The sequence below is a fragment of the Nomascus leucogenys genome, chromosome 6 (genome assembly GCF_006542625.1).
Source record: "Nomascus leucogenys isolate Asia chromosome 6, Asia_NLE_v1, whole genome shotgun sequence".
Classification (NCBI taxonomy): domain Eukaryota; kingdom Metazoa; phylum Chordata; class Mammalia; order Primates; family Hylobatidae; genus Nomascus; species Nomascus leucogenys.
The window spans coordinates 79,081,320-79,099,794 of record NC_044386.1 but is presented as its reverse complement, the minus strand read 5'-3'; the positions used below and the strand labels follow the sequence as shown (position 1 = coordinate 79,099,794).

The following is an 18,475-nucleotide window of genomic DNA, read 5'->3' as shown; positions in this document are numbered from 1 at the left end:
TCTCTGGGTTTTTATCTCATTCTAACACTTACTAACTGTGTGCCTCGTGGAAGCCATGGGATGTTTCTGACTCCCGGTTTTCTTCTCCACAGAAAGGAGGGGAAGATTGAGCTGAGTAGTTGTAAGGATATGCAATAACATCAGTAAAGTGTATGTATATGCATTAGATGCCTGACATATATCAGAAACCCTATAAATGTTAGCTTTCCCATCGTGGAAGTTACATTAGAGAGTGTATTAAAACCACAGGTGGGTGTTCTCTTCTTAAGGGCCTCGTCTGAATCTGAGAGCCTATGACTTTGGGAGTTTATGTGTGTAGGGGGGCATAATGATAAGGTAAACAAAGCTCAAAGGAAAAAGCTGGTACTTTGAATAATGGCACTCTATCTAAATGCCTTCGGCCTGTGAACGGAGTAGGCTGCTTTTCTCTAAAGCAGCAGCCACAGCTTGGCTGGGGAGGCCTCAACAGTCCCTCTAGTTTCATCAGTGTCTCCAAGACAACCCAGATAAATAGACAGTGAAAGCACAAATTATTTGCTTGCTGTGGAGATTTGGCACCAACACAAGTCCCCTACCTGCCCCCACTCTAGTCTCTAAACACTTCTCATGTAGAAAATTAAGATCTGCCTTGCCCTATAACTTAGTGAACTTGGTCAGGGTGATGAGAATATTCTGAAGATAAAAGTGCACACTCTGTTCTAGTGTTGCCTTTGGTTAGTGACTCCCTGAATGAGAGTGAGGTATTAAGAAGCTGTGTGCAACGTGAGCCCTGAGAGCTGAGTAGCTGTACTGTGTGGCACTGCGGTCTTGGCACTTCTTGGACAGCATGTCTCACCTGCTGATGAAACTCCTGAGCAAGAAGATCAAGAAGCAGAACCTCAAAATGCACACTGGAACCTAAAGTTGCCAGGGGCCTCAAATCTGACCCTATCAGAAACTCAAAACGGAGATGTGTCTGAAGAAACAATGGGAGGTGGAAAGGTTAAAAAAAATCAAAACATTCTATGCATGTGGGGTTATCAGAAGCTCAAGATGGAGATGTGTCTCAAGAAACAGTGGAAAATGTAAAAGTTCAAAAATCTCCCCAGAAATCCACTGTATTAACAAATGGAGAGACAGCAATGCAGTCTCCCAATTCAGAGTCAAAAAAGAAAAAGAAGAAAAAGAGAAAAATGGTGAATGATGCTGGGCCTGATGCAAAAAAAAAAAAAAAAAAAAAGCAAAAACTGAAAACAAAGGGGAATCTCAAGAAGAAAGTGCCAAGACTCCCAAAGAAACAGAAAATAATGTGGAGAAGCCAGATAATGAGGAAGATGACAGTGAGGTGCCCAGCCTGCCCCTGAGACTGACAGGCGCTTTTGAGGATACTTCGTTTGCTTCTCTATCTAATCTTGTCAATGAAAACACTTTGAAGGCAATGAAAGAAATGGGCTTTACGAACATGACTGAAATTCAGCATAAAATATCAGACCACTCCTGGAAGGCAGGGATCTTCTAGCAGCTGCAAAAACAGGCAGTGTTAAACCCTGGCTTTTCTCATTCCTGCAGTTGAACTCACTGTTAAGTTAAAGTTCATGCCCACGAATAGACCAGGGGTCTTTATTCTCTCACCTACTAGAGAACTAGCCATGCAAACTTTTGGTGTTTTTAAGGAGCTAATGACTCACCACATGCATACCTATGGGTTGATAATGGGTGGCGGTAACACATCTGCTGAAGCACAGAAACTTGCTAATGGGATCAACATCATTGTGGCCACACCAGGCCGTCTGCTTGACTATATGCAGAATACTCCAGGGTTTATGTATAAAAAGCTTCAATGTCTGGTTATTGATGAAGCTGATAGAATCTTGGATGTTGGGTTTGAAGAGGAAATAAAGAAAATTATTAAACTTTGGCCAACAAGCAGACACACTATGCTCTTATCTGCCACCCAAACTCAAAAAGTTGAAGACCTGGCAAGGATTTCTCTGAAAAAAAGGAGCCATTGTATGTTGGCGGTGATGATGATAAAGCTAATGCAACAGTGGATGGTCTTGAGCAGGGATACGTTGTTTGTCCCTCTGAAAAAAGATTCCTTCTGCCCTTTACTGTCCTTAAGGAGAACTGAAAGAAGAAGGTTATGGTCTTCTTTTCATCTTGTATGTCTGTGAAATATCACTATGAGTTGCTAAACTACATGGATTTGCCTGTCTTGGCCATTCATGGAAAGCGAAAGCAAAATAAGCGTACAACCACATTCTTCCAGTTCTGCAACGCAGATTCAGGAATACTATTGTGTATGGATGTGGCAGCAAGAGGACTGGACATTCCTGAAGTTGAGTGGATTGTTCAGCATGACCCTCTGGATGATGCTGAGGAATATATTCATCGTGTAAGCAGAACAGCCAGAGGTCTAAATGGGAGAGGGCATGCCTTGCTCATTTTGTGCCCAGAAGAAATGGGGTTCCTTCACTACTTGAAACAATCCAAGGTTCCATTAAGTGAATTTGACTTTTCCTGGTCTAAAATTTCTGACATTCAGTCTCAGCTTGAGAAATTGATTGAAAAGAACTACTTTCTTCATAAGTCAGCCCAGGAAGCATATAAGACATACACACGAGCCTATGATTCCCATTCTCTGAAACAGATCTTTAATGATAAGTTGCTCTGTCATTTGGTTTCAAGGTGCCTCCCTTTGTTGATCTGAACGTCAACAGCAATGAAGGCAAGCAGAAAAAGTGAGGAGGCAGTGGTGAATTTGGCTACCAGAAAACCAAGAAAGTTGAGAAGTCCAAAATCTTTAAACACATTAGCAAGAAATCATCTGACAGCAGACAGTTCTCTCACTGAAGACACGCCTTTCTTTCATCTTGAATAACTTCGTCCTAAAATGAATTTTTTCCCCCTTGAATTTATACAAGATTTCTATAAATTGACTTGGGTTGCAAGCACTGAGCACTGTTACTTCGATCAAGTCTCTTTTTTATTTTTGGGATATAAAACAGGCTTTAAATTTCTTGGTTGCCCAAGGGCAAAGCAAGAAATCTCTGGTCTTTCTTGTGATTATAGAATATTTTAAGTATCCCCCCACCACATACACACAAATATACGTCATTGTTTTAATATAATTCTTTTTATACCTTTCCTTCTTGCTATGTGAAGATTTTTGTGGCATGGATTGCCGTGTTAACTCCTGTAAAAGGTGACTTAGTGTACCAGGCAGCTGGTAGTAATGCAGAAAACAGTCTAAGGTTATTTTTCATTTTTAGTTATTTCGTGAACCTTGACAGTATCTCATGACTTCTCCTGAAAATGCTGCTGTATAAAAGAGCAAAGAGATTTGGGAAATACCTAAGAAGCACCTTAGGATTAGGGTGGCATTGCTTTTATAGATTTTTTATTTTAAAGCAATGAGCCTTTCTCAGGTATTTTGTATGAAGTGTCACTAGCTGTCGTAACATTCGACAGGTGGGGGGTAGGAAAAGGGTGAAATTGAGATGATTGAGCCTCATTTCCATCAATAGAGGTGTAATATAGTGCCTCATTTCCATCAATAGTGGTGTAATATAGTGCCTCATTTCCATCAATAGAGGTGTAATATACTGCATTTCTTCATTTGGTAACATAGCAAAGACTTTTAAAAAAACACAAAGAATGGTGATGTTCCTCATTCGGATTTCTTTATTTCAAGGTGGTTTGGATTTTGGTAAGCCTTTTCGCTCTACAGAGTACTTAGAAGACAAGGCCACCAACTACCTTGGACTTAAAGCCAAGCCATCAGACAGTGCCCAGCACATATTAATGTTAGCGTCTTTTTGAGAAAAATTACCTCTTCTAGGCCCTGAAGCAAAAAAATGCATTTGCTATGAAGATTGAAAATGAACAAAATTACAAAAAAAACACACCAAAATTGGTGATTTAGTCAGATGGGTTTTTTTGTTGTAGGAGCACTTGACTTCGAGTGTGTTTTGTATAGTATGTAACTACAAAATAGTACATTTTGTGGCAATTTTAAACCAAAGTTGCTAGCATCATTTTGCTCTTGTGCAGGTTAATCACAGGATCCCATTAAACATAAGTGCACTGAGAACATTAAATGTAGAGGGAACTGTTTGGTAAAGAACATTCCAGTAGGAAAAGAAGAGAACAATCTTCATTTCTGGGCTTGACCGTCATCACCCTGGTGGGACCTGTCTTGGGTTTCCAACCTTGACTGCTGGGCTCCTGGCTTGGTTTCTTGGATTCCTAATTCCTGGTGTGTAATAAACTCTCTCCAGGATCATGTTTTCCTTTTTTATTTCAGAAATAATGTTTCTAAAAAGATCAAAAGGGAAAAATATTTAATTACTGTGCAGAAGTAAATACTATTAGTATTTTGTACATAATCTAATTTTTATATGCATGTTCATGCTCTTTAACTTTTTATCAAAAATGAAGTAATCTTCTATCTACTACTTGTAACCAGCTTGTTTCATAACATGTAAATTTCCTGTATCATCAAATAATTACATATAAAAAAGAAGCTATGTTCATTTTTTAGGACAAGAGCATACAGTTCCATTCATCCCCAGGGTCAGCTTGCCTCCAGCAGCTACGGCTGTGGGATATCAACCCAACAAAGAGAAACAGATGCTTCAAAGAACCCGTATCATTTGAGGGAGAAGGAGGAGACCCCAAGGAAAAGCACCCTTCCTATGAACTATTTTTTGATCCTAGAGCAAGGGTTGGCAATCAGCAAAATAGTAAACTATCAAACCGCTTTTATTTGACATTTGATTTATTTATCCTGTCATATATTTGATTAATCCACATGTGTTTTTTGAGCAGCTCACTGGGGTCTGGAGAGAGAACATTGACAAGGTCTCCGCCCCCAAGGAGTTTGGAGTATAGTGGAACAGGGCTCCTCTGAAACTCAGGGATGTACATTATGGTCCACCTGGCCATGGTAGGCTGTCACATCACTGTCACTAGACTGTAGTCACATCACTTATCACAACACTTTCTTTTTTTTTTTTTTGAGACGGAGTCTCGCTCTGTCCCCCAGGCTGGAGTGCAGTGGCACGATCTCAGCTCACTGCAAGCTCAGCCTCCTGGGTTCACGCCATTCTCCTGCCTCGGCCTCCCGAGTAGCTGGGACTACAGGCGCCTGCCACCACACCCGGCTAATTTTTTCTATTTTTACTAGAGACGGGGTTTCACTGTGTTAGCCAGGATGGTCTCGATCTCCTGACCTCGTGATTTGCCCACCTCAGCCTCCCAAAGTGCTGGGATTACACGTGTGAGCCACCGCGCCCGGTTGCCACACTTTCTTGAGCATGGTGACAAGTACCCTGGACTCCTGTTGGGCCAGGGTCCCATAGGGAAGATGGAAGGATGGGGCCACTCACTGAGTGTGCATCAGAGAGTTTAAAGGGCAGGTGGTAAATCATTTGCAAGATTCAAAAACTTCTGCAAAGTAAGTTTGAAATAAACAAATAGAAAACAAACCAAGTAAATAATACAGAACTTATTAATGAATCTAACCTGAAAATTATCTTTTTCTGCTGCCTGTGCCTTTGTGCTATTATTTAAGGGTACACTATCTATCTGTTATCCTATGTTAAAAAAAAGTTTGGTTCTTTCCCCTTTGTCCATCTCATCCTGAACAGTATTTCCAATTTTAAATGTCCATTTTACTCTGTTTTTCATTCACTAGCTCACTCTCATCTAAGCTCAGTAGTGACAGAGCAAAAAATTCCAATCTAACCTCAAGCTTGGTCTGCAACTACAGGCTCTCCCTTGGGAGAGACTGTCCCAGTCCCTAGAGTTATGACATGGAGAAAGAAGGAGAGAAAGCAAGGGCAAGGTCATGATGTGTATGATAACAATATGAACCACAGCCCCAGTTCTCCAATCCTGAGATCCAAAAGTCTGTCAAGCCAAGCATATTCTGAAGTTTGTAGCAAACTCACTGGGTGGCAAATCCAGACCTGAGCTGACATGAGTCTATTTACAGCCTTGCATTTATCCTACTTAATATGAATATTCATACATTTCACTAAAGAAATATTAATATGTTTAATTATGAGATGCTGCCACATACCCTGTTGGGGGTGTTATGTAATTATGGAAAATGCCGCATATTACCTTTCTAAAATTCAAAAAATCCTGCATTCTTAAACAGATTGGTCTCATGGATTTCTTTAAAGGGATTTTCGATCTATACTCAATTTTCCCCAGTCTGTTCTATGATCTTACCTTTAAATGTCTTTCATAGAGACAATTTTTCTTTAATTTTTTTTGAGAATACAAAGCAGATGATTTCCTAAAATTCTTTTTGCTCCTTAACTGCATATACTTCCTCCTGCAACACCCCAAATTAGCTTTTACCTTATGTATACTATGCTTAGCACCTTGGGTATTTTTGTAATTAAAAAAAATGTTGCTAGATATTTTTTATCTTTTTTTAACAGCTTTATGGAGGCATAATTTACATATAATAAAATTCACTTGTTTTGCGTGTACAATTCAATGACTTAAGTAAATTTTCACAGTTGTACGACCATCATCCCAATCTAACTGGAGAAGATTTCCATTAGCCAGAAAGAAGCCTCACATTCACTTATAGTCACCCCCTGCTCCCTGGCAACCACTAATCTACCGTCAGTCTCTTTTGGAGCTAAAAGGGTCTCAAAAAATATGCCATATGCCAGGCGCAGCACACACAACCCTCATAAGGAAACAGAGGCTCCCATAACTGGTAAAGGATGAAGCTGGGATTTGATCCAGGTCCTCACCACTCCAGAGTTTGTGATCTTTCCAAGGGCTGCCTGAGGAGATCCAGCGTGGCCTCTCACTGGACTGGGGCAGAAATGCAAGTAGCCCAGGCACGGATGTTGGTATATTGGATGTTAGATGTGGATGACCCACAGAGGAGTCATGAGCTTGATGACCTTTAGATCCTAGCCAGTTTTGAGCTCCTGTGATTCTATAAATCCATAAAATGCATCCAACTAAGCCAGGGACTTACTTTAATGAATAGATAAGAATGATGTGTCATGAACAGACTAATTGCATATAAAAGGAGCGCTTCTGAAGTGTGCAGCGTGTTACCTTAAGCACTTTAAATACCCCCCAGAGATGCAGTTTGCAGTCATAATTTGCATTATCAATGAAGGGGCAGTTTGCCAAGCAAAGGGGAACATCAGCCTAACCCTCACTACACATTCCAATGTATTGATGTCCAAATCAAGGAGACATTTTGATAGATTCATTTTCTCACCTCTTTAAATTTGAAGTTGGTACTTTTGATGGAATTGTCCTGGTATGCTGGTGTTGCAGCTGCACAAGACTAGACGATAGAATGAAACACCCTGTACCATAATTGAGGAAGCAGCTGTTCTGCTATTGTTATTAGTATTATTAAGAATTAACAACTTCCCCTGTGTCTGTTAAGGGAAGTCCATTCTGAAAGCCAGCCAAGTTCGCCTGCAGCCCTCCCAGCCACCATTTCTGCATCATGCCACGTAGAGATTATCTCTCCTCTCTGCAACACAGGCTGTTGTCTGCTCTGCCTACCCTCCCCAAATTTCAGGAATCATGCATTCTTTCTGTACCTTCTGCCAGAGCAAAACAGGCCTAGGAAAAGACGTATGGTCCATCACTAATGCCTTGGTATACTATCAAGATCACTAAAATCCTCAAATAGAGATTCCAGGTCCATATGTTTTAAACTCTGTAGCAATTTTGCAGTAAAAGGTAATTTAATTTTTGATAAAGATATTACAGGGCACAGATAAGAGTTTGTAATCCATGGACTCTTCTAGATGCTTCTAAAATTTTGTTACATGTGATAATTAACATGAACATATCTTTTTGGTCGACAAAAAGGCTTCCTATTTTCTATCACTTAATCATCATGATCCTATGAAGATGGCATTATTGTCCGTTTTTGTTAACCTTATTAATATCAATAGTATTATTAATTGTTAATGATAAGGGATATAAAGTATGTAACGCAGTTAGTACTGAACTTCTTGAATTAGAGAATACATATGGTAAGTTAGCTCTTGAGATTTTTTTTTTTCAGACAGAGTTTTTCTCTGTTCCCAGGCTGGAGTTCAGTGGCCCAATCTCAGCTCACTGCAACCTCCACCTCCTGGGTTCAAGCGATTCTCCTGCCTCAGCCTCCCAAGTAGCTGAGACTACAGGTGCACGCCACCACACCTGGTTAATTTTTGTATTGTTAGTAGAGACAGGGTTTCACTGTGTTGGCCAGGCTGGTCTCAAACTCCTGATCTCAGGTGATCCGTCTGCCTTGGCCTCCCAAAGTGCTGAGATTACAGGTGTGAGCCAGTGCACCTGGCCAGCTCTTGTGATTTTAAAAATCTTCATCTTTACTTTTAGGACAAGGAAAATTAGGCTCAGAGATCTTAAGAAATTTGCCCAAGGTTCACACAGCCTGTAAGAGTGGAGTAGATGTGGAAACTCCACCTGTTTCCTCTGGGACACATTCTCCATTACAGCCTGACGAGCGTGGCCTTGCCCAAGGTCACAGAGCAAATAAGCAGCAGAGTGGGGAATTGAACCCAAGTCCTCTCGCTGGGATCCATGCCTCTTTAATCAAACTGTTGCTGCCACTGAAATGACAGACTACAGAATCAAGGACCTGGGCTGAAGGCTTGCACTTGATAACAAATTTCCCAGACTGTGGAATTCTTTGCTTCTACCCGGCAAACTACAGAGAAGACAGCTTGTGTGTAGGGAAAACTCTCTCTAACCATGTTTTTCCTCTGTTCTCACATCACAATAATCATCAACACAGGAGAAGACTTCTGTGACTATATGTGTGGGGTTTTTTTCCTCACACACCAAGCAGTGGACACCACCTGGGTGTCCTCTAATTCATTTCCAGCACTGTCTACCTGGAGACGATGTCAGATCTCACAGGTTGAGCGTTCAGTCCCCACCCAAGACAGGCCCCCTCTAACACACACCAGTGACAAGCCTGGGCCTCTGGAGCTTCTGACCAACTGGCTTCAAGTTGGGGTTCCCATGACCCCCTCTTTGGGTTCAAGTAATTTGCCAGAGCAGCTCACAGAACTCAGGGGAACACTTACCTACATTTACCGGTTTATTATAAAGGATATTGCAAAGGATACAGATGAAAAGATGTTTAGGGCAGGAAATGGGGGAAGGGCTCCAGAGGGTCCATGCCCTCCCTGGACCCCCTGGAGGAACCTGCAGTTCAGCTATCCAGAAGCTCACTGACCCCAGCCCTCTTGGGTTTTTATGGAAGCTCATGATGTAAGCATTTCTTCCCCAAGGCATGGAGAGGTGGGACCCTCTCATGGGAGGGTCTTAGGACCCACAATCAGAAAGGCAGGGGAAAAGTAGAGTCTTGCCTTGGAGCAGATGAAAGGAGGGCAGGAGGAGGTCAGAGGCTGCCCATGTGGCCTCATACACCCAACATTATAACGAAAGACTGTAACAAGGGCTATGGCTATCAGCCAGAAACCGTGGACAAAAGCCAGTATATATTATAACACCACAGCCTTCCTACCACACATAGCAGCAAAGTGGCTGTGTTTAGACTTGGAAATGTATATACCTGAGCTATTTTACTAGGATTATTTTTCTTCTGGAATTTATGTTCTTTATCAAGGCAGTGCTCAGTTGGAGAGAGTTTTTTTTTAATTAACAGCAAACTAATAATGTAGGATTTTCCCAAGTGTTCTCCCGTTTCTGTGAGTTCATTACAATTTGTTCTTTGCACTGACTTCTCAACACAGCACCATGAGATTTTCCCGCATCTGCATGTTTACATAAGCAAAAAAAGTACATTCAAATTCTTCTCTCTAAAGCATATTTCACATGACAGCACTCATCTTGCTAGAGAGTGAGGTTGTCTGAAGACTACTTTGGGGTGCCTGAGCCAGCATGAATGGGGGCACCAGGTTATGTTCCACTTTATTTATTTATTTATTTATTTATTTATTTATTTTTTATTTTTTTTGAGAGTCTCACTCTGTTGCCCAGGCTGGAGTGGAGTGGTGCAATCTTGGCTCACTGAAACCTCCACCTCCCAGGTTCAAGTGATTCTCCAGCCTCAGCCTCCTGAGTAGCTGGGATTACAGGCTCCTGCCACCATGCCTGGCTAATTTTTGTATTTTTAGTAGAGACGGGGTTTTGCCATGTTGGCCAGGCTGGTCTCCAACTCCTGACCTCAGGTGATCCACCTGCTTCGGCCTCCCAAATTGTTAGGATTACAGGTGTGAGCCACCACGCCCAGCCTTACGTTCCACATTTGAATTCCTCATTTGCAAGAGGGGGATTTTAGTAACAAAATGCTGCTGAAATTGGTCTATGTCTAAATCAGTGTCCTGAGAAACAAGATTGTAATGAGGTGGAAAGGATGCATAGTAGGAAGTGTATCTGGAAAAAATAATTCCATCAGGAAACCTTGTGATGGACCTCTCCTTGATAGTTGGAACAGAACTTGTCTTAGGTGTTTGTTTAATATCAACCCATGCCTTTTTGTTTGTTTGCTAGTTTTTCTCTTCTGTTAAACTGTAAAATTCCTTTCACTTTTTGCTCATTTCTCTGATCATTAATTTTGAAATCGAGACATATTTTAATATGGAATTTTTTGGTCATCATTTCCTTTCTTCAAATACTACTATTAAATGACAGAGACTGTCAAAGTGGACAGGCCATTTCTTCACTGGCTGTGTGGAAGGAGTGATTTAGCTGTGTCTTCACTGTTGTGAAGGCTGGCCTGAGGTCCTTCTTATGCAAAATCATCTCTGGTACGACATATCCTCCAGACCAGAAGTTGTAAGGCAGAAGGCTCTGACCAAATTAGGCTCATGGACATATTTTATTTGGCTCACACAATTGAAAAAAACATCTTTTTAATAGTTGCCATCTTTTTTTTTTTTTTTTTTTTTGAGATGGAGTCTCACTCTGTTGCCCAGGCTGGAGTGCAGTGGCGCCATCTCAGCTCACTGCAGACTCTGCCTCCTGGGTTCCAGCGATTCTCCTGCGTCAGCCTCCCAAGTAGCTGGGATCACAGGCGTGTGCCACCACACCCAGCTAATTTTTGTATTTTTAGTAGAGATAGGGTTTCACCATGTTGGCCAGGCTGGTTTCGAACCCCTGATCTCAAATGATCCGCCTACCTCAGCCTCCCAAAGTGCTAGGATTACAGGCGTGAGCCACGACGCCTAGCTCTTGCCATCTTTTCAAATTGGGAGAGTTCACATAAAAATCCTTGTTTCTGGCATCCTTTGAAAACATCCAAAGCTCTGCAAACTAGGCATGCAATTGCCCATAGTGACAGGAGTTACCAGTCCTACAGGTGGGTCCTTTCAGAAGGGGCATTTGCAGGCCAGGCTGCCGTGATCCCCGTCTCTTCCTGATGTCTTGAGAAAAGCTTGGCTGTTGTAGGCATCTGAGATTCCAATCCTAGGAGATTGTTCAGTGGCTGTTACCACAAACAAACAAAAACATTGGCACTTCTCAATATTGTTATAAGAACCCGCAGTGATGTGTCAATATTTGGGAAAAGGGGTATATGAGTCAGCCTGCACATGAGCATGTGCTTATTAATTTAGTTCTGTGGCAGGGTGAGGTGTCCACGGTTCACTATGTGGCCATACATTCTCCTCACTCCCACCTCAGCAAGCCCTAGAGAGGGCAGAGTGTTCATTTCAGATGCTGCATGGGCCATGAGTGGCTACCCTCACAAATGCCCTGGTGTTGGGCATGCCATTTAACCTCTCCTAGTCCCAGTATTTCTCTATAAGACAAGGATGCTGCAAGGGTAAAATGAACAAATGCGTATTTGCACAGACCTGACTCAATACATGTTGCCTGCTTCTGTTCTCCTTCAAGCCAATAACAAGATTGAGCTGGGAAGCTCCCTCACTGCACTGACAGCCAACCCAGTCAAAATGTTTGCTGCCCAAAAGCACACAGAGCCTTCCCTGTGGAGAAGTGATGTAATGTGGATCTCCAGTGAATACAGAAGGCCCCTTCTGCCACAGCCTGGGCATCCTGGGAGCTCAGGTGCCCCCGAGCCAGGCAGGATCTCTCGGGATTTTGTCTTCCCTGGGGATGGTAGACATGACATGTCCTTTGTCATGGTCATTGCTGAACTGCGACTACATTAAAAGGAAGTATGGAGACTGTGAATTTGAGATCATATTTCAGAGTGGAGCCCAAGGCTTCCAGTTAAGTGTGAACAGTGTATGGGAGATAACAATGGGGAGTGAGATATGCTAAAAGTGTTATACATGAATTTACATTCAATAAAAAACCCTTCCAGCTATAATTATCACATTTTTGCTAATATTGAGATACTAGATGTCAAATTTAATATTTGAGTAAACTAATTAAAGAATGTTTTTGCCTAGCCTTGACAAACAATCTTTTCTATTGAAAGTTTCGCAAGTGCTTTTTTTTTTTTTGGCTGAAACTGATCTACATGACCAGAACTTTTTGGGGTTGGAACCACCAGAGAGCATCTTGCCTCTGCGTTTCCTTTTCTCCATCCCTCTCCACCTCTCTCTCCCATTCCCAGCTCTGTTTTGTGTTCTTATTGTTAAAGGCACAATTTTCAGACTGTGTTAATGTGTCTTTTTTATGCATTTGCCAAATAGTTCTAGGAGGAATTGCCTCTTAAGATTTCTCCTTTGGCTGTGGCACATTCCAACTCAGTGTTGTGCTCAGGAGGGTCATCGTCACATTATAACAGGGAAAATGCTTCATCGTGTGTTATAGAGCAAGATGGAATCTTCGCTAAGGAGCTTGGGGATCAAAGCGGAGGGAAAAGATGAATTTTTATGCATCGAGTCATTATGGAGGGAGAAGGAGACATTAAGATTGCCAGAGAGAAGATTTTCTCATCTAATATCGACATAGACAATGTGTTGAGATGACTGTTGGCTCCGTTCTCAGATTTGTTTCTGCTGTTAAAGTGCTCAGATCTAGGTCATAAGCTTATTTACGTGTATTTCAGGTTTTAGAAAGAGACTTCCTTTTAAAAAGATATGATCTTCCCAGGATTTAAGTACACCTAAACATATTTTGATTATTTTTACTCCATAAAAATGCATTGCTGTTTCAGACATAATGAAAGACAGGAAAAGTTTTAAAAAATTCGCTCTTTACTAGGATAATTCAGCAACTCTAGTGAAGTATTTCCTTTTAAATGATGCTACTCATTAACCTGCTTGCAAACCTAAGTACATGATTTTCTATTCTGTTTCTTTGGTTCACCTGACATTATGCTAACATGGGTTTTTCACACCCTTACATAGATTATCTCAAGCACCCGTGCCCAGGTTATTAAGCTCTTCTGTCGTTAAACATTTAGACAACTTTCCCAGTATTTTTCTACTTTTATAGAAAAAGGCCAGGTGTGGTGGCTCTCGCCTGTAATCCCAGTCCTTTGGGAAGCCAAGGTGCGAAGATTGCTTGAGCCCAGGAGTTCAAGACCAGCCTGGGCAACATAGCAAGACCCCAACTGTATAAAAAAAAATTTTTTTTTAATAGCCAGGCATAGTGACACACACCTATGGTCCCAGCTACTCAGGATGCTGAGGTGGGAGAATTACTTGAGCCCAGAAGGTTGAGGCTGTGGTGAGCTGTGATCGCACCATTGTGCTCCAGCCTCAGCAACAGAGCAAGACCTGTCTCAGAAAAAAAAGAAAAGAAAAAGAAAAAGAAAGATATATATGTATTTGTGCATCTAGATTTTGTCATGTTTCATAGAATAAATTCTCCAAAGTGGAATCTCTGCATCAAATGTTATAAATAATTTTAAGATTTTGATGCAAAGTACATTTATTTTTAAATGAATTCCACCAATTTTCACGTCAACTGCATAAGAATGCCCTTTTACTACATCAAGTGCCGTTTTGGTCAATTTGATAAAGGTATCTTTTGAACATTTAGAAAAAGAATTTGTTTTCATAATTTGCGTTACATTTTTTGATAAATCACAAAGTACCATATATGGTAGCGATAATGTTACCAACAATTACCTTCAATAAACAGTCCAACACTTAATGGCAATACATTAGTATGTCAGAGTACTGAAGAGCAGTATAGGATGATGGTGAGAGTGGGCTTGGAAGTCAGGCTGTCTGGCCTCAATGCTGGGCTCTACCACTTACCTGCAAAGTGATCCAAGACCAGGGTTTTTCAACCTTGGCATTGCTGACATTTGGAGCTATTCATAAGCTGAGCAGGGAGGATGCTATCTTGTACATCCTAGGATGTTTAGCAGCATCCCTGGCCTCTATCCTAATCACCGCCCTCCTCTACACGCACACCCAGTGTGACAACCCAAAATGCAAACATTGCCAAGTGTTCCTTTGGGGCAGATTACCAACCCTCTCAGTGCTTATCTTCTGTATGTGTAAAATGGGGGATAGTAATACTCGCCTCAAACAGTTATTGGAAGGGCAAAATGGATTTGTCCCTGTAGAGCAGAGAGAAGAGGGATTGTTTGTCACTTGCCAAGGGCACAGTCAACATTGTCATATTAGTCTTATCAAATTTCTGGTGACTGCTCTTAAATAAAATGCTTGTGTATTACTTTTACTGTAAAACTCACTGCATATAATTTGAAGTGTTTGGAAAAGTATCAGAAGCTAATAAGGATCTCCTACAATCTTAACAGCCAGGGACAATCCTATTAACTTTTAAGCGTGTTTTCTTCTTATGCACCTAGAAGAGTTCCTGGCACGTTATAGATACTCAATAAACGTGCTGGACAAATATCAAAAGTGAGATCGGGCTATGTTTGCCATCTATTAAGTTTTGCATCCTATTTTTCTTCCTTACTACCACATACTGGCTACTTGCCTCTGTATTCGGAAATTCTTTGGAAATATGTTTTTGTTTTATGTTGTTTTGTTTGGTTTTGTTTTGTTTTTGAGACTCAGTCTCACTCTGTCGTCCAGGCTGGAGTGCAGTGGCACAATCTTGGCTCACTGCAACCTCTGCCTCCCGGGTTCAAGCAATTCTCCTGCCTCAGCCTCCTGAGTAGCTGGGATTACAGGCATGCACCACCGCACCAGGCTAATTTTTGTATTGTTAGTAGAGACAGAGTTTTGCCATGTTGGCCAGGCTGGTCTCAATCTCCTGACCTCAAGTGATCTGCCCCCCTTGGCCTCCCAACATGCTGGGATTACAGGCATGAGCCACTGCACGAGGGGGAAAATATGTTTAATTGCAGCAAAATATCAACTCTGAGTGTTCTCTAATTTAATTAACCATCATAATTTTGAGAATATACATGATGTTAACTTTTTTAAATAAATAATATATCTCCAGCTTTTTATTATGAAAATTTTTAAACATAAAAGTTGAAAGGATAGTTCAATGCATATCAGGGCACCGTGTTTTTAATGTATTTTAAATGCTTGCCATATTTATTCTCTTTATTTGTGTGTGTGTGTGATCTGCATGGATATAGATACATGTAATGAGTTATTTGTTTTTTTTACTGTTTTGTGGGACCATTTAAAAGTAAATTGTGGGCCAGATGCAGTGGTTTATGCCTGTAATCCTAGCACTTCGGGAGGCCAAGGCAGAATAAATTTTTAAAAAATATATTGTAAAATTAAGCAATGAGGAAATTGTAAACATTGTAACATTTTACTTCTGAAGACTTCAACATAACTCTCCTAAAAGACATTCTACACATAACCACAATACATTTATTATGCCTAAGAAAATTAACAGTAATTCTCTAACAACATCTGATATGTTGTCTGTATTCAAATTTTCCCAGTTGTCCCCAAAATGTTTTTATAGCTAGCTTTTTTTTTCTGCCAAAATCCCAGAAAAGATTAACTGCATTTGGTTGTTATAACTCTAATTCCTTTTAGTCTAGAATAGACCCACCTTTGTACTGGCTTATTAATGACTTTTTGAAAATATCAGGCCAGTTGTTTTTAAGAACATTCCATTTTCTGGGTTTGTCTTATTGTTCCCTTAGAGCATCATTTAACTTGTTTCTCCAGTTCCTGGATTTCCTGAAACTGTAAGTTAGGTCCAATGTCTTCATTAGATTTAGGTAAATAATTTGGCAAAGACACTTCATAGGTGATTACATCCTCAGAAGGATGTAACAACAGGTTGTCCCATGATCAGAGATGTAATGTTTGATTACTTGGTTAAGGTGGTAACCAGTAGATTTCTTTACTTGAGGTATATTTTTCACTTTGCAATTAGTATATAGTCTATGGGGTGCTTCTTTGGTACCACATCACTATCCTATTCCCTAATAATTTTCCATCCAGTGGTTTCAGCATCGTTGGTGATGCTTGCCTAACCAATCATTTCATCGGTAGCTGCAAATGGTGATTTTTCTAGTTCCGTCATTTTACTTACATTTGATAGATGCTATTCCTCAGGAAAGAAGGATTTTCTCTTTCAAAATGCAAGGTAAATGCTTGCTTCTTACGTTCTTAATACTAAAGAGTGGGATAAATAAGTTTTTGTTTCTTTCTCTTTCATTTTACTATTTTTTAATTTTTATTTTTATAAAAATTTTTATTTTTATAAAAATTAAAAAAGAATAGAGACCAGGTGTGGTGGCTCATGCTTGTAATTCCAGCACTTTGGGAGGCTGAGGCAGGCAGATCACCTGAGGTCAGGAGTTTGAGACCAGCCTGGCTGGCATGGTGAAACCCCATCTCTACTAAAAATACAAAAATTAGCCAGGCATGGTGGCACACACCAGTAATCCCAGCTACTCAGGAGGCTGAGACAGGAGAATTGCTTTAACACAGGAGACAGAGGTTGCAGTGAGCCAAGATCATGCAACTGCACTCCAGCTTGGGAGACAGAGTGAGACTCTTTCAAAAAACAAAAAAATACAGACAGGGTTTCACCATGTTGCCCAGGCTGGTCTCGAACTCCTGGACTCAAGCAATCCTCCTGCCTTGGCCTCCCAAAGTGCTGGGATTACAGGCATGAGCCACTATACCTAGCCACTACTATTTTTTTGCTGTAGATGCATGGATTTTTCTTTAATGTTTTACAATCAATTATAATAACTTTCTGATGCTGAAGCTGTCCACTGGGCACCCCTCCAAGCTGGCTTCCAGGTCTCTTGGCATCTCTCTGTTAGTCTTTGGTTTTTCTTGCTTTTTGGCTTGATGTGCCTCAGGCTTTGTTTTATCATTTCCTGCCTCCACTCTGGAATCAGCTATTTCTCCAAGGAGCCTTTGTTCTTTTTAGTCAGGAATGATATAAATAATCTTTTGATGAACACCTTTGTACATAAGATTTTTATCAAAAATTACTAGACTTGAAATTATTTTGACAAAGATTGTAAACTTTTTAATGCCTTTAATATATCTTGTAAAGTTGCTGTATAGAAAGGTAGTAATAACATAGATTTCCACTAATGTGTTTGAGAATGTTTATCTCACTGCATTCATGGTGACATTAATTTTTAATACGATAAGTAAATCTATGGCAAGTAAGATTGAACAGCTCAGTTTATTAATGTTTATATGTTTGTTAGTTTTCATATATTTTGCCCTTTTTCTATTGTGGTACAATGTACTTATTTGAAAGTTTTAAAAGTATGCTAAAGACTTTACTTCTGTCTACTGAGCTTGCTTCAAATACTTTTTCTAGAGTGTTTGGGTATTTGTTTGGTTTTTTAGTGTCAGACATTTTTATTTTTTAAGTTGTCGAATCTATTTGTGTTTTCCTTGATGATTTCATCCATTTTTTCAGTGCTTAAAAATTCCTTGCCCAATCTAAGAAGAGTTAAATGTTTTCGTATATTTTCTTTTAATTTAAAAATTTTAAAATAAAACTAAGTTTTAAATATTCATACTTTTTAAACCAAGTGGAATATATTTAGGGCTATAGTTTAAGAATCTAAAAATTTTTTTCCCAAAGCCAATTTTTCTCATAATGTAGGAGGGATAATCCCTCACTTTCTCACTGGTGTGTCCTTCATTTTATATGTTCAATATAGATACAGATATATTGATATGTATTTATATATAAATTATATATATCAATTTATATTCATCTGTTTTTACACAAGTGCCATGCTGTTTCAATTATTAAAACTTTTAAATACATTTAAAAATACCAAAACTTTTTTCTCTCAATACATTTTTTCTTCAAGATAAACTTTAGAATAATTTTGTCACTTTCAGAAAAGATTTCATGTCACTTAAGCTGTTTAGCTTATTTAGCTTTGGAATTTTACAATAATATTAACACTTGCTTTGGGATGACGTAGTATATTACAACATGAAAGCACTCTAAGTTGCCCCGGGCCTCTGTGATGGTGCATGGCCACAGCACCAGTCGAGGCAGGAGGCTTAGTAACATTTAGGTCATAAAGGCTCTTACGTGTATCCCATAAATATGTACAAATATTATGTATCAATTTTTTTTTACAAGGGTCTTGAGATAAAAGCAAATGTTCCCTTTTCATGTCTTAAAAAGATCAATGCAGTTACTGAAA

General features: G+C 40.0%; 1 pseudogene; it reads left to right on the top strand.

Annotated features, from left to right (window-relative positions):
* Nucleotides 1-826: 826 nt before the first annotated feature.
* Nucleotides 827-2,832, top strand: LOC100585731 (annotated as a pseudogene).
* The last annotated feature ends 15,643 nt before the right edge of the window (nucleotides 2,833-18,475 follow it).